Consider the following 15676-nt stretch of genomic DNA (forward strand, 5'->3'; position numbering starts at 1 on the left):
GCTTTTATCACTTATTAAGGCCCTAAGTCAAAAAGGAAAGAACTGCGTTCGAGTAAATTTATTCACTTCATGGGACAGCCTTTATCACTGTAAGAATGAAAATTTTCCCAATTGCATACCCTGGTTCTTTAGCTTGTGGTTTCCCAATGAGGAGAATTCTACAAAATCTGTAGATATAAGTCTGATGAATTCTCATATAATGGTAAACCACGGATATTGGGCTTGTTCAGCAAACAAAGGAACCATTCATGATTTACTGAATGTCTTCATTCTTTATTGGGAAATAAGCGCAGAAGTTAAATGATAACAATGAGAAACAATTGCCTCCTAAAAGGGAGTGTGTAGAGGCTTGAATCAATTGTATAGAGTCATTCGGGGTACCAACTTATACGTCTGTTGCCTTGCAGTTAGTTGGGTCTTCATGGTGAAATTCAATATCCCTTTCGTTTAACTTTCTTCCTACACTCGATAATTACTTCGAAAGTATTTATATTACGGCAAGAATATTTTTTAATGCCAAGTTATATTTCAGTTTCTTCGCCTTCAAATAACGTACGTCCACGAATGCAACTTTTCTTTGAACAATCACTAAGCGAAAAATTGTTTTTACTTATGTCTGAATTGTTTTAGGACAAATGCACTGCTGGACGTGTATATACATAACATGATGACCTACTTAGATGTGATGATGATATATAAACCAAATAATATTCTTGCAGATAAATTCATGTTCAAAATAGAAGAAAATATTGCATGTTCATTAACGTTATAACAAATCCTCATCGAAGGCTAGTTAACCTCAGTTTTTATTGTGGCTCTGGAAGTTCGAAGAAAATGAAAATATTTCTGTTTATTCTGTTTATAGTTCTCAGTTACCTCTAATCTAGAAAATCATTATGAATTATCCTTACCACTAACGAGAGAGAGAGAGAGAGAGAGAGAGAGAGAGAGAGAGAGAGAGAGAGAGAGAGAGAGAGAGAGGTATTTCATTGCGCAAATAATTCAGGAAATTATCTGCATGAAGATCTTAAGCCATCTTGTTATTACATAGAGTATTATAACCATAAACACGTAGTTCTTCTTTATAAATGAAACCTTTCCTCTTACAAAAGGAACAGAGCCAGGAAAAACCCTCTTTAAATAGAAGAAAAGTGGGAATGTGAGGGACTTTCTTCACACAAGTTATAAAATCTCCCCTTTGAATGTTTCTGAAACAAAAATTATCAACCAGACTAAAACTATTAAAATATTAAGTTATTTCGTTACAATGAGCTCCAGTTTTGGTCAATCTTAAAGATAAAACTTGGCAGAAAGTAGCCAAGCGCACATTTTGGTAACTTTTATTGGTAACTAGCACACCATTAACAAAAGGCGGTATATATATATATATATATATATATATATATATATATATATATATATATATATATATATATATATATATATATATATATTTACGTTTTTCCGTGGTTTTAGTTTGAAATATGCTCTGTGAGACAGGTAGCAACAGTTTAAGTTAATTTAGCCTTGTGATTCTGACTTCGTGGGTACGGGAAAACGTAAAAAAGAGGAAAACAAAGGAGAATTTCATATGAGCATAGGGCTCTGGTTACTGAGGGAAATATTACGTAAAACACGTGGGCACATTTAAAGTAGTGTATTTACATAAATGACATTAGTACGGGAAAGAGGAACTCAGTAGGTTGAATGAAACTGGGGAATTCCAGCCACAGTCCGAGAAGCTTCCACGAAATAGCATCCCTCTGAAATGAGAGATATGCACATTATACGCCAGTAATGAAAATAGACAAAAGAATAATGAATTCGAGGCTGCACTGAGGGTGCCAAAGGAGTAATAAAGAATTAATACTGCCGATGCAAGAGGTGCACGGACATTAGACAAGGGAGATTTCTGGCTTTCTCTTTAAGAAAATATTACGAGACAAAAGCGTGACTGAAATGGGGGCTCTTCCAGGGCATTTTACCTTAGCAGATTTTCCGAGGGCGTGTAGAAGGCGGTCCGTGGATGACTTGCGATTTCCGAGGACGAGTTTCTTCCACGTGGTGAGATGCAAGGGCTTCCGTAAAGCGGCAAGGCGATGGGGACTCCTCGAAACTCCAGGCAATGGCGTGTGGGCTCGAGGAATACGGTCGAGGGCACGAGGAGAAGTATACTTTGAAAGGGCCACGTGGTTAGGATGCAAGGGCATCGGTGGGGCCAGGTGTTGAGGACGTCTTCACAAGTTCACTCCATATCTTCCAGCCCGCGTGTGTGTGAGACCTCGTGGGCTTTTGCCTTTATCCCCTCCTATGGGGCAGGGGCGTCCATCACAGATGCTTTGACTCATTGCACCTGCTGCGCAGGGGAGGTTTTGGCCTGTAGGAGAAACGCCCAAGCCAGATTACTTTTGCCTCGAAGGAAAGATCTTTATCAAAAATGGGAGCGCCTTTAATCTTTTAACCCTTGTTTTTAAGTCGATAGACAGATGGTCTATCGATCGGCCGGCTGGCAGTAAATGAACAACCAACAACAACAAAGGAGGGGAGGTAATTTGCTAGCGAATTCTTGCTAATCATAATACCTCCCCATACAAGATGATGTACATACCTCCTTGGTGTGTACATCGATATTCAGAATGAGCGGCAAATGCTTTACGTTACTCTACATTCTGCCTTGCAATGAACTTTACTCTAAGGGTTTTATGAAGCTGAGACATTACTTTTAATAACACATTGGGACAATTTTCGTTAACAGGACGCAAAGTGATTTAAACACTTGCAAAAGAATAATTACTTTAGATTTGGTTACCCACTGTAACTTTATAAAGTGACTCGAACAATTGTGAATTAATTAAGATTATAGGACCACGTATATGAGGCTATGGCCAACAAATGAAAAGAAATGGTTATTGTTCAAGAATTAAAATACACGGTTACTTAATTTTAGATAAAATGCATGCGGTTAGTACAATCTGCCTTGAAGAGGCTGTGTAAATGAAAAACAGCGTTTATTTTTGTAAATGACATCCCTTTTTTTCACGATACTGTAATGACTATACATATTCGCATTGATAATTTATCTTCGTTTTAACGTACTTGGCTCAGCTATCGTTCAACGCGAGCTGAGGATGACCCACACACCGGGAATTTGACAGTCGTGTGCGGGCGAGAGTATTCGCGAGGTTTTAATTCGCTAACCTTAAACTACGCTAATTTTATCGTCTACTGCCAACTCAATGTTATGACGGGGCGAGCAGACAAAAGATGTGGGGTAGGACAAACAGCGATCTTGGAAGGAATGGAAGGGGGAAAAGGGATAATAATAACAAAAGGAAAATTACCAAGACGTTACGAATGAAACTTGACCGCATATGAAAGGCGGGACACGTCCCTCAGAGCTTACAAAAGGGGCATTTAAATCACAAGGGCAAGAGTTTATGACTCGCGATTCATTAAAATTAAAGATAAATAAATGACTAAAAAAGTAAATGATATTGGCAGAAGAACTAAGGGAAAAAGAGGAGGGTTTTATTGGGTTGGGCGGGAATTTCTCGTCCCTACGCCTATAAATTACGGCCCGGACTATCACTTCAGTCCCAGGGCGAGGAAAGTGCACCCGAAGGGCGCGACTCCTTCAGGAGGGGCTGACACGCACGCCCGGTGCCAAGGTATGGGCGCAAGGGCGTGCCACTTCTCACTCTGTTATTCTTAATGATTTATACATTGTGTGGGGAATGGTATCCCGTATTTTAATTGCCTCTTGTGGGGATAATTTAAGGGAAGATTAATAGAAGGTGATAAGAGATAGAAGTTCCTGAGGAACGGAGGAAGATAGAGGAGGGTCTGACGTCCCCTTCTGGATTAGGGGTGCCAAGACCTTCGAAAAATGAAATGGCGGCACAGGTGCCATGGGAGCTCTAGAGCTCTTTGTAAATTACCTGGAATGTCCCACGCCCGTGGTAATTTCGCCTCGAGTCTTTCTTAATGGGACAGTCGTCCTCGGCCGGGGAAGCGGAGGGCCCGCGACCGGAGGGCGGCACGGAGTACCACCTGGGCCTGCTGATGCGACAGCTGGCGCAGGAGTGTTCCGTGCGGGTTCTACCATGATCCGTCGCGGCTCTTGTAGTTCATCGGCCAAGTGAGATATGGCAGAATCCTGACTGGCAATTGCGTCGGCGACGGGCTGAGGCAGAGAGGAGGTGGTCGGGGTGGCGTGAGCGGCTCACAGGTAACGTTGACCAGCTCAGGCACGGGTTGCGAGGCCGCACCTGCAGGTGAGCTTCCGCGGTGGTCGGGAGGAACCGTCTCTCTGACCGACGCTGGTAGCGGTGCCAGGCCGGGGGAGAGGGGGTCCTGAGTTGGATCCCGTGAATGGAGATCGGTGTAGTGCTCTGGCGCTGGCACTAGGGCAGAGGCAGGCGCTATCAGAGGTTTCTTGGACTCGTCGGTCAGGACGGACGAAGCTTGGCCCTGCTCGGGGCATGCAAGTGGCACCGGCAGGAATTTGGCATCTCCTGAAGGGAGATCTGATTGGGGCCCTGGCACTGGCACTGAGGCAGGGCCGGGCACTGGGGTGGATCGGGAACCGATCGAGGGGGCCACTGTACATCGTACTCAGGTGGCACTGGTGGGGACTGCACGTCCTCCTGGTACCCAGGGGCGCCAGTCTTGGCTGAGGAGAAGCGGGGGAGGATTACTCGCGCCCGCGGAATGATTCGGGGAATGTGGACCCCTAGATTGTCGTGATTTCGGTGGGGACTGAAAGTCCTGTCCCAGGATGACGTCATAGCCTCCGGGGAGATGGCTTGCTACTGCAAGATTGCACATTTTGGATTGGTGAGGTCTTGTGACTCTCAATTGGACCGTAGGGAGTATCATTTTAAATTGATTTATTCCCTCGATCGTGACGAGTTTTCGTCTATTGACGATAGCTCCATAGGGAACTCTGTCCCTTCGGATGAGGGAGATTTGCGCGCCCGAGTCTTCGAAAGCAGTGACTCGGCGCGCGGGCTCGCTACCTCGTGGAGGGGCCACGTATACAGGCCCTTCGGCGGGAGGGCCTAATGACTGGGGATCTGTGACGGCCAAGGCGACGGTGGGAGTAGTTGATTTATTATTGCGTGGGCATTTCGCCCATGCGGGAGAATGGCCATAGACCTTGCACGCCGTGCAAAAGGTCTGGCTAAAATCTTTCCGCGCTGCCCCTGTGGAGGGCGCAGGCGAGTTATTTGTCGGTTTTCCGGGAGAGAGAGGAGCCGGTTTCTTGTTCCGGCACTGTTCGGAGGAATGCCCCGTTTTCTTGCAATAATGGCAAGTTAGGGGCTTGCCCGAGTTCCCATTTTTGTGGGAATTTGAACCTCCGAGGAGGGACGGGGGATTTATCTTCCGCCCCATGGATCCTTCTTGAGGATGGTGGGTTTCCACATATCTGCTATTCGGCAACACTCGGTGAGTGTTGCTGGGGCTTTTTCCACTATATGAGTGGCGAGGGCAGGAGGCGAGCGCAGGAAATGCTCAATTTAAACCGCTCGAGTACCTCGGCGGTGTTAGTGGCTCCGCCGAATCGAGCCATTTTGTCAGCGCCCGCTCCGAATGGTACGCCCAATCGGACCAAGTCTGGCCTGCTTCTCTGGGCTGCTCTCTCCAACGTCTCCTCCACCGCTCGGGGGTAATCTCGTACGCCTTCGTAACTGCTTGGCGTACGGCTTCCCAGTTTCCCCGATCGTCCGCGGGAAGGGCGTGGTAGGCAACGAGGGCCTTTCCGCCCAGGAATTTAGTGAGAACAAGGGAGAGTTCGCGGGGAGAGATCGCAGCATTCCAGGACTCGTTCGGCCCTTTCAAGCCATACTTCAGGCTCGGACTCCGTCCATTTTGGCATGAACGAGTGAGCTTGGCTGAGGGCACTCATTCCCGCGGCAGGGGGCGGGGGGGTGGCGGGCTGTCGTTCTAGCATCTGGAGCTCGTGGGCGCTGTCGCTCTCGATCTTCCCATTCTCGTTCCTCCCTTTTCTCTTGGGCGATTCGTTCTCTCTCCTCTCGTTGTTCTTGGGCGATTCGTTCCCTCTCTCTCTTGTTCTTTTCGTTCTTTATCCTTCTCTGCGTTCTTTCCTCCTCCCGTTGTTCTTGAGCGATTCTTTCCCTCTCCCTCTCTTCACGTTCTCTCTCCCTCTCTTCACGTTCTCTTGCTCTCTCCGCCTTGGCATCGTCCACTCGTTCTTGAACCCATGCTCTCAGATCTTGCCCCGATAGTCCCATGTCCTTCCCAGCGGACATGTAGAATTTGAAATCCTCGTTTTGTTGGGCTCTGGTATTAGCCATTTTGAAATAATGGTTATATGATATGTCTGAAAAGACTCAGGTTGTCTGAAAAGACTCAATTGCAGGAATCTGAAACACTCAATGGTTCAGACTGCAGGAGAATGGATCTGTCTGAATAAGACAGGTGATTAGTAAGTCTGAGGAGACCTTTTTGTTAAAATTTGATATGTCTTGGAAAGACGTGGTTGTTCTTGGCGAACGAATTTTAATATGTGTCTCGGAAGACGTAGTTGGATTTTGTCACGCTCGGACTTGGCCGGCTGTAGCGTGAAGTTAAGGAGTTGTTCTAACGAACTAGAATGATCAGTCCCGTAAGGGCTTAGATGTGTGTGAACTACACTATATAATGTCTCAAAAGGACTTAATTTTGGGTTCCCGCAGGAATGAGAAATTCTCGCCACGTGCGACGTAGAATTTTTGTATGAGTCTCTGAGGACTGGAATTTGGAGAAATTCTCGCCACGTGCGACGTAGAATTTTAGGAGTCTCTGAGGACTGGAGTTTGGAGGAATTCTCGCCACGTGCGACGTAGAATTTTAGGAGTCTCTGAGGACTGGAATTTGGAGAAATTCTCGCCACGTGCGACGTAGAATTTTAGGAGTCTCTAAGGACTGGAATTTGGAGAAATTCTCGCCACGTATGACGTAGAATTTTAGGAGTCTCTGAGGACTGGAATTTGGAGAAATTCTCGCCACGTGCGACGTAGAATTTTTAGGAGTCTCTAAGGACTGGAATTTGGAGAAATTTCTCGCCACGTCTTGACGTAGAATTTTAGGAGTCTCTGAGGACTGGAATTTGGAGAAATTCTCGCCACGTGCGACGTAGAATTTTAGGAGTCACGAGGACTTGGAATTTGTGGAATTTGAGAGAATTCTCGCCACGTGCGACGTAGAATTTTAGGAGTCACTTAGGACTTGGAATTACGATTCGTCCCTTAGGACTTAGAAATTACTAACGGGAAACCCAAAGAAAAATGTATGCTGGGAAATGAATGGGGGAAAAAAATGCTACACACGCGGGCATGGGCGGGGGGGGGTGGTGAAGGACGCCTGACCATCACCGGAGTTATTTTTAGATTCGGGATGAATGAACCCGTATATTTATACACCGTCTGGGATTCCGGGGAATTTCCCAGTCGTCTGAGAGGATAACAGTACAACGGCCTAGTAATTTTCCCTATAAGCGGAGTTTAAATTTCGCTTTCCTAACACCTAACTCGAATTCTAACTACACTGAGAGAATTTTCAGCAATGCAAGCTGACTTCGTCGTGTCCCACGTGGGAATTTATTCGCGCCTAAATAACAGTTCGCTAATTCGAAATGCGAAGTAAGAGTTATCACAGAGGAATTTCTTTCGCACTATTCCTCGAAGCAAGAATATGGTAAGGATTTTAACACAGAGGAATTTCGCACTATTCCTCGAAGCAAAGGATGGTTAGCACTGGTTATTTCCTAACTACCTATCCTGAAAGGCATGCATTAACGAATCTAATACGGCGGTTCTTTTCTCTCAGTGATTACATGCGTCCCTATTTCTAATTCCTAGGAACAGTCACGATTGTAAAAAGGTTTTGCTAAGATTAACACATTACTTACGTGGAATTTTCTGGATCTGTGTGCTGGTTTTACACAAAAGGTTCGTAATTGTCTCGTACCCAGCTTAGCTTTGCTAATAGCTGATCTGGCAAGTTGCAAATGCAATAAAAGCAACGCTAGGGAACTGCAACTGCAAAACGAGATCTGGCAAGGTCGCCATTTTTACGTTTTTCCGTGGTTTTAGTTTGAAATATGCTCTGTGAGACAGGTAGCAACAGTTTAAGTTAATTTAGCCTTGTGATTCTGACTTCGTGGGTACGGGAAAACGTAAAAAAAGAGGAAAACAAAGGAGAATTTCATATGAGCATAGGGCTCTGGTTACTGAGGGAAATATTACGTAAAACACGTGGGCACATTTAAAGTAGTGTATTTACATAAATGACATTAGTACGGGAAAGAGGAACTCAGTAGGTTGAATGAAACTGGGAATTCCAGCCACAGTCCGAGAAGCTTCCACGAAATAGCATCCCTCTGAAATGAGAGATATGCACATTATACGCCAGTAATGAAAATAGACAAAAGAATAATGAATTCGAGGCTGCACTGAGGGTGCCAAAGGAGTAATAAAGAATTAATACTGCCGATGCAAGAGGTGCACGGACATTAGACAAGGGAGATTTCTGGCTTTCTCTTTAAGAAAATATTACGAGACAAAAGCGTGACTGAAATGGGGGCTCTTCAGGGCACTTTACCTTAGCAGATTTTCCGAGGGCGTGTAGAAGGCGGTCCGTGGATGACTTGCGATTTCCGAGGACGAGTTTCTTCCACGTGGTGAGATGCAAGGGCTTCCGTAAAGCGGCAAGGCGATGGGGACTCCTCGAAACTCCAGGCAATGGCGTGTGGGCTCGAGGAATACGGTCGAGGGGCACGAGGAGAAGTATACTTTGGAAAGGGCCACGTGGTTAGGATGCAAGGGCATCGGTGGGGCCAGGTGTTGAGGACGTCTTCACAAGTTCACTCCATATCTTCCAGCCCGCGTGTGTGTGAGACCTCGTGGGCTTTTGCCTTTTATCCCCTCCTATGGGGCAGGGGGGCGTCCATCACAGATGCTTTGACTCATTGCACCTGCTGCCCGCAGGGGAGGTTTTGGCCTGTAGGAGAAACGCCCAAGCCAGATTACTTTTGCCTCGAAGGAAAGATCTTTATCAAAAATGGGAGCGCCTTTAATCTTTTAACCCTTGTTTTTAAGTCGATAGACAGATGGTCTATCGATCGGCCGGCTGGCAGTAAATGAACAACCAACAACAACAAAGGAGGGGGGGGAGGTAATTTGCTAGCGAATTCTTGCTAATCATAATAATATATATATATATATATATATAAAGAGAGAGAGAGAGAGAGAGAGAGAGAGAGAGAGACTCGTACAAAGGACAGTGACACCGCTGCAAGCGAACAATTTATCACTTACTGGGATTTGTTGAAAGGCTGTCAGTTTGTTGCCCTCACAGATCAGGCTCCCAAAATATTCCCCTTCTTGCGAAGAATGCTCAGACTATTTTCAGTGTATGATAAATTGCGGCACAATGCCTGGAAGGAGTCGTGGCTGATTTCATAACACTTATGAGGAGACAAAGAGAGAATGTTTACTTTGCTTCAAAGTTAAGTATACCTTAGTTTAACCAGACCACTGAGTCGATTAACAGCTCTCCTAGGGCTGGCCCGAAGGATTAGACTTATTTTACGTGGCTAAGAACCAATTGGTTACCTAGCAACGGGACCTACAGCTTATTGTGGAATCCGAACCACATTATAGCGAGAAATGAATTTCTATCACCAGAAATAAATTCCTCTAATTCTTCATTTGGCCAGAGACTCGAAATCGGGCCTAGCAGAGTGCTAGCCGGCAACTCTACCGACTCATCCAACGAGGAACTTTTACTTTGGTTCTACAATCAATCACACTCAATCAGATACTGGCCATACCCAGCTTCTTTGGCTTCTACAGCTATTTCAAATGCCTCATAAAAGTCAGGCACTTGAAATACATGTGAGCTGCTTGACCATTTCTTCAGGGCCTCAAATTCTTCTTTAACAGGTTATTCAAAGATGGTGCAGTTGTGGAATTAATCTGCACCTATCTTGTGGTAATATTATGTAGTCATACCTAAGATTTGGGAAAAATTGCATGTCAGGGGGTTGGATAATTGCAGTGTACTTTCAACTTCAGCCTAACCGGGACAAACAGAACCCCGTTCCACTGCAGGATCAAAATAAGTAATGGTGGTATGATTGCTCATTTTTTCCCCGGTTGGTTATATCACCAATAGGATAACCAACCGGGGAAAAATGAGCACAGTCATACCACCATTACTTATTTTGATCCTGCAGTGGAACGGGGTTCTGTTTGTCCCGGTTAGGCTGAAGTTGAAAGTACACTGCAATTATCCAACCCCCGACATGCAATTTTTCCCAAATCTTAGGTATGACTACATAATATTACCACAAGATAGGTGCAGATTAATTCCATAGCTGCACCACCTTTGAATAACGTGTTAAAGAAGAATTTGAGGCCCTGAAGAAATGGTTCATGCAGCTCACATGTATTTCAAGTGCCTGACTTTTATGAAGAATTTGAAATAGCTGTAGAAGCCAAAGAAGCTGGGTATGGCTAGTATCTGATTGAGTGTGACCTACACCGTCAAGTTAAAATATGTATGTATGTATGTATGTATGTATGTATGTATGTATGTATGTATGTATGTATGTATGTATGTATGTATGTATGTACGCATGTATGTTTGTATATAAATGTGTATATACTGGAGATATAAAAAATGTGTGTATATATATATATATATATATATGTATATATATATATATATATATATATATATATATATATATATATATATATATATATATATATATATATCTATATTATATCTATCTATCTATCTAGTATATATATATATATATATATATATATATATATATATATATTTACATATATAAATATATATGTATATATATATATATATATTTATATATATATATATATATATATATATATATATATATATATATATATATATATATACATATATAAATATATATGTATATATACACAAAATATATATATATATATATATATATATATATATATATATATATATATATATATATATATATATATATATATATATATATATATATATATATATATATATATATATATATATATATATATATATATATATATATATATATATATATATATATGTCCAAAGTATGTGTTAGTAAAGACCAATGGGCTGGAGGTTTATAAATAGTAGGTTTTAGTGCCTACCTTCTGTAGGGTGGAAGAGTTAAGGTAAACTGCGTAGATTTTCAGGATTCAATTCTAGAAGGGAAGTAGTAATAGGCGTAAGGTGGATAGAATGATACAAAGAAGAATAAACTAAGAATTCCCGAAAATAGAAAGACAAGTCCTTGCCTGTGAAATATTTTATGGAATATCTGCTATACAACATACACCTGTTTACATGGAGAATGTAGGGTATTGATATAAAGAGAGAAAATTACAGTTTCACAGGAGTTCTTAATGGTTTCACTACCTATTAATAGCCCTTGCATTCTTTATCGGTAACAATGAGCTTCTACGATGTCCGTATTTCCAGGTGACTGTCAAGTGAGAATCACTGATTCTTTGCCCACGTGTGTGTTTCGTATGTGGATAGCAGATTATGGAAGAAAATTCCTGATCTTCTCAGTTTTGCTTACGTACAACAAATACTACCTATAATCTTTTAGCAAAAACAAATCCCAATATAATTCTAACAGTCAGTGAAAGTTTTAATACGTTTAGTTTGTTTTTAGTGTATATCAGTCCTGTTTTTATTATGATATTATCTTCACGATTAATGATTTTGTACTAATTCGAAAGTCTATCTCATGCGTACATTTATAAAAATAACAAGTACTTTATTTAGAAAAGAAATTTACCTCAGAGAAGTTAGCAAAACTTATTTGGGAACCACGCAAGCTCTAATTTTCTTTGTGATTTGTTTTGAAAACGTGGAAAGAACGCTTTGGGAGGAATTGAACACCCAATATTGTCGAAATTCTGGATCCTTGAGTTACCTACCAGTGCCGGTTAGTATGGAGAGGGACTGTGGTACAAAATAAATTTATCACTGTCTTCCTTTTCTAGGAATTCATTCTTATTCCCATTGACTGAACGACTTAATAATTCGTTGCAGATTACTGGTGAGACCCAATACCACGTTCTTTAAAGGTGTGATACGTTGGTATATATTCTGCGAACTCTATTATTAAAAATTTCAAAAGGATAGAATCATGGGTATTGCCTGCTAAGCCTATCTCTTTAGCAGAGAGAGAAAAAGAAAGAATAATGGGAAATATAAATGCAAAACATTTCATTGATCTGATTTCAATTCCTGTGATTAAGAAATTTAAAATAATAAATATATATATATATATATATATATATATATATATATATATATATATATATATATATATATATATATATATATATATATATAGAGAGAGAGAGAGAGAGAGAGAGAGAGAGAGAGAGAGAGAGAGAGAGAGAGAGAGAGAGAGAGAGAGAGAGAGTTTTTGTTAAAAAGGTGCACTTTTCCCTTTAGTTTTTCCTCCTGTGTTTAACAAATATAAACCTCGAATACCAAGTTATCAAATTTTGCTATCATATCATTGGATTTATTTTTCTCTTGGCTACATAAAGTGAAAAAGCCATTAAGGGGAGAGTGATGGCGACCAATAACCTCGGTATCAATACCAATTAAAATGATGGAGGATTTGTCGAACAGGAGACTTTTCCCCTCCCGTTTTTACCATCACTTGTTGTTGTCAAAAATGGTGAAAAATAACGCGAGGAAAACCCTGAACAATTTTACCGGCAGCGACTTTTCAAAGCAGAATTCTCATATGTTCTCACGTAGGACGAAAACAAAGTTCTCTGGGTTAGTAAATTAACTGAAAAACTTAATGTCTCAGAGATATTAAGGCAGCTATAACACTGACCTATATAATGAAATGAACGAAATAAACTAGTAAACTTTAGATGCCATGCATATAAAGAATTTTTATAAATGTTTGTCGATATGTTTGACGCATCATTGATCTTCGTAAAGAGATAATATTTTAAGATAGACTTGTAAATGCCAGATAGCAGTCAGAGGAACAGAAAGACCACATGGCTAATAATCGAAAAAGACATAGAACACTGAAGAATGCCAGGAGCTACACAGGAGTTGATGTCGGTTGATATATATCAACCGACATCAACTTGTAATGCATTACAAGCACCCAACAAAAAGTTGACAGAGAACTTAGGTTCGGTGGAGTAAAGATTCTTGAAGCTGAACTTCAATGGGCTTTTACAACCGAATGTCAAAATAGGTTTACAGCTCTAGAAACCATATTTGTGGAGGAGCAGGCTATCAGTAAGGAATAGTTTCATATGTAATATGTAATGTAGTCTGCTGGAAAAGAAGTAAAGGCATATGGGGTTAATATAACGGAACCTTTGATATTGTTTTTGTCTTACTTATACTTAAGAAAAGACAAAAGTGCAAGGTACATGTATACAAGCTGAATTGGGGAGATAAAGAACACAAAATAGAGTGTCCTAGGTATTCAAGTCAACATAATGATATAAAAAAGAAAATCAAGAAGAGATAAGAGAGAATATTTGGACAACCTTCTTTACCAAAGAACTAGATGAAAGTGGGAGTCAAAGCATAACATGCGGTGCCTCCAGTACCCCTCCTAAAATAATACAGTTGTCTGTTGCAAAGAAAACACAAAAGATAATCATCGAATAGGACTTAAATATAACACATCGTTAATAATTCAAGTTTTGAGCCATGAAAACGATTACAATCTCGATAGTGAGTGTAGCTTAAATTTTGATTTCCTATTTAGAGATTAACATACGTTCGATAGCAGCATCAACATACAGAATGCACTAATTGCCTAAGTGAAATGAATTTTGTTTTTGTGAGAAGGCCTTTCCGTCTCAGTAATTGCTAAATGAACTCGAGAGTCAGTTTTTAAGGATCTCTTTAGAATATAGCAAAGGAGTAAATGCGTGAATATCGCTTCAGCGTTCATGTTCCTCCTAACTGTCATTAAATGCCCCGGTCACCAACCCCAATACGAGATTTTGCGAGTCGAACAATTCTCTGTTTTATTGGAATCATCAGTAACTCCCCCCCCCCGCCCTCAAAGGAAAGGGGGGTTGGAATGATAGAGGGGTTGGGGTTTGGCTCAATATGCCACTCGGACACAATCACGCACACTCCGCACACACACACAGAAAGAGAGACAAAGCGAGAGCGTACACTTCGTCCTGCCTAAGCATTCTCCAATATCCAATAGAGTTCTGCTCTGCTCCCAGGATCTGGAAGCAGTTAAAGAGCAATTCTTCTTGAAAGAAATGATCCCTTCAGAACGCTTGGTCGAGGTCGTATTTCACTCCTCTCCGTGGAAGCAACCCCACTTCGCTGGGAAGCCCTCCGCAAGAGATGAAATTTTTGTATAAAAAAAAGGGCTCAAAACAAAATGGAGGAGGAAAGTTTATTTTCTCTTCTTTCCTTTGTGCTTTTAGTTTCATAGAACCAGGAAGTGCTTCATTTCAAGAAATCACAAATTGGTCGAAGATCTATTTTATTTTCTTCTTTGTTTTTTTTTTAAAGCCATAATAATATAAGATTACACCTTGCGCTCCTTATCTGTGTCTTATTTCCTATAGGCACTTATACTGAACAAAACTCTACGCAACGTATCGTTGAAGTTAAATTGGAGAACTCACAACATACCCCATCTTAAAAATAACTTGAGTATTGATAGTACTTGGTAAATAGACAGGGGTTTAAACAGAACTTCAGAAGAAACAGAGGAAAAGGATTCCGTTGAGTGTCGACACTCATTCAAATGCATAACCTTTTTCTATGACTGTCTTTTCTGCATTTAATTTAGTGTTAATTATTCTTTTTACGAAAATGACTGCATTGGATATGAGAAGACTGTGGATCTTTACCCGTTTTACCTAATTTTTCTATGGAGAACGCTACTGAATCAGCTATCACCTTGGTACTATAACTTTTCTTCAGAAAAAAATGATCTCGTTTGATTTCTTGTATACATCTATCATATAGCTGACATCCGAAGTTGGCAGCGAATGAGACAGAGTATAAAAATATAGTTTATAGAATGATAAAAATGGACAAAAATCGTTGGGTTATGGGTTTGATCGATGGGATACCCATGAAGACTAAGGTCACCTTAACCCTGTCCCTGAGATAAAAAGGAATTTAAAGTCAGAATAGACTTTACCAGAAACTTTTTTTTTTTTTTTTTTGCCTAAGTGATGATGCTTATATCTGGTTTCTCCTTTTACCTTTGTTATCGCGATCAAGGGTTTTTGGGACACGCAAGTGTTCTGCCCCTTTTTGACCCAAGGTGCCTTCGATGAAACTTAAATAATATACCTAAAGATTGATTGATTTATTTATGTGATCGATATTACAATGACTACGGTCAGCGATGTTTAGATACCACAGGAGGCATTCAGAGCTGGATCGCATCATTACTTGATTGAGTGACTGACAAAAAAAAGGCAGAATTCAATAGTTCATAAACTTACTGACTATCCACTGAGTAAGCCATGGGCTTCTTACCTCAGTCTAAAATATGAATTTTTGCAAAAAGAAAGGTTGCACCTTTTGAGCCACACTTCTAAAAGTCGAAACCCTATAGTTAAGCGCACACAACCTC

At 41.1% G+C, this 15676-nt stretch overlaps 1 long non-coding RNA gene across 1 annotated transcript; it reads right to left on the reverse strand.

Annotated features, from left to right (window-relative positions):
- Positions 1-1642: 1642 nt before the first annotated feature.
- On the reverse strand, positions 1643-2150 carry LOC136838323 (uncharacterized). The gene is made up of 2 exons (XR_010852939.1): positions 1986-2150; positions 1643-1763 (listed from the first exon to the last, which is right to left on the reverse strand). It is a non-coding gene; the product is annotated as an uncharacterized lncRNA (long non-coding RNA).
- Between the last annotated feature and the right edge of the window lie 13526 nt (positions 2151-15676).

This window comes from Macrobrachium rosenbergii, chromosome 4 (assembly GCF_040412425.1).
Source record: "Macrobrachium rosenbergii isolate ZJJX-2024 chromosome 4, ASM4041242v1, whole genome shotgun sequence".
NCBI classification, from domain to species: Eukaryota; Metazoa; Arthropoda; class Malacostraca; order Decapoda; family Palaemonidae; genus Macrobrachium; species Macrobrachium rosenbergii.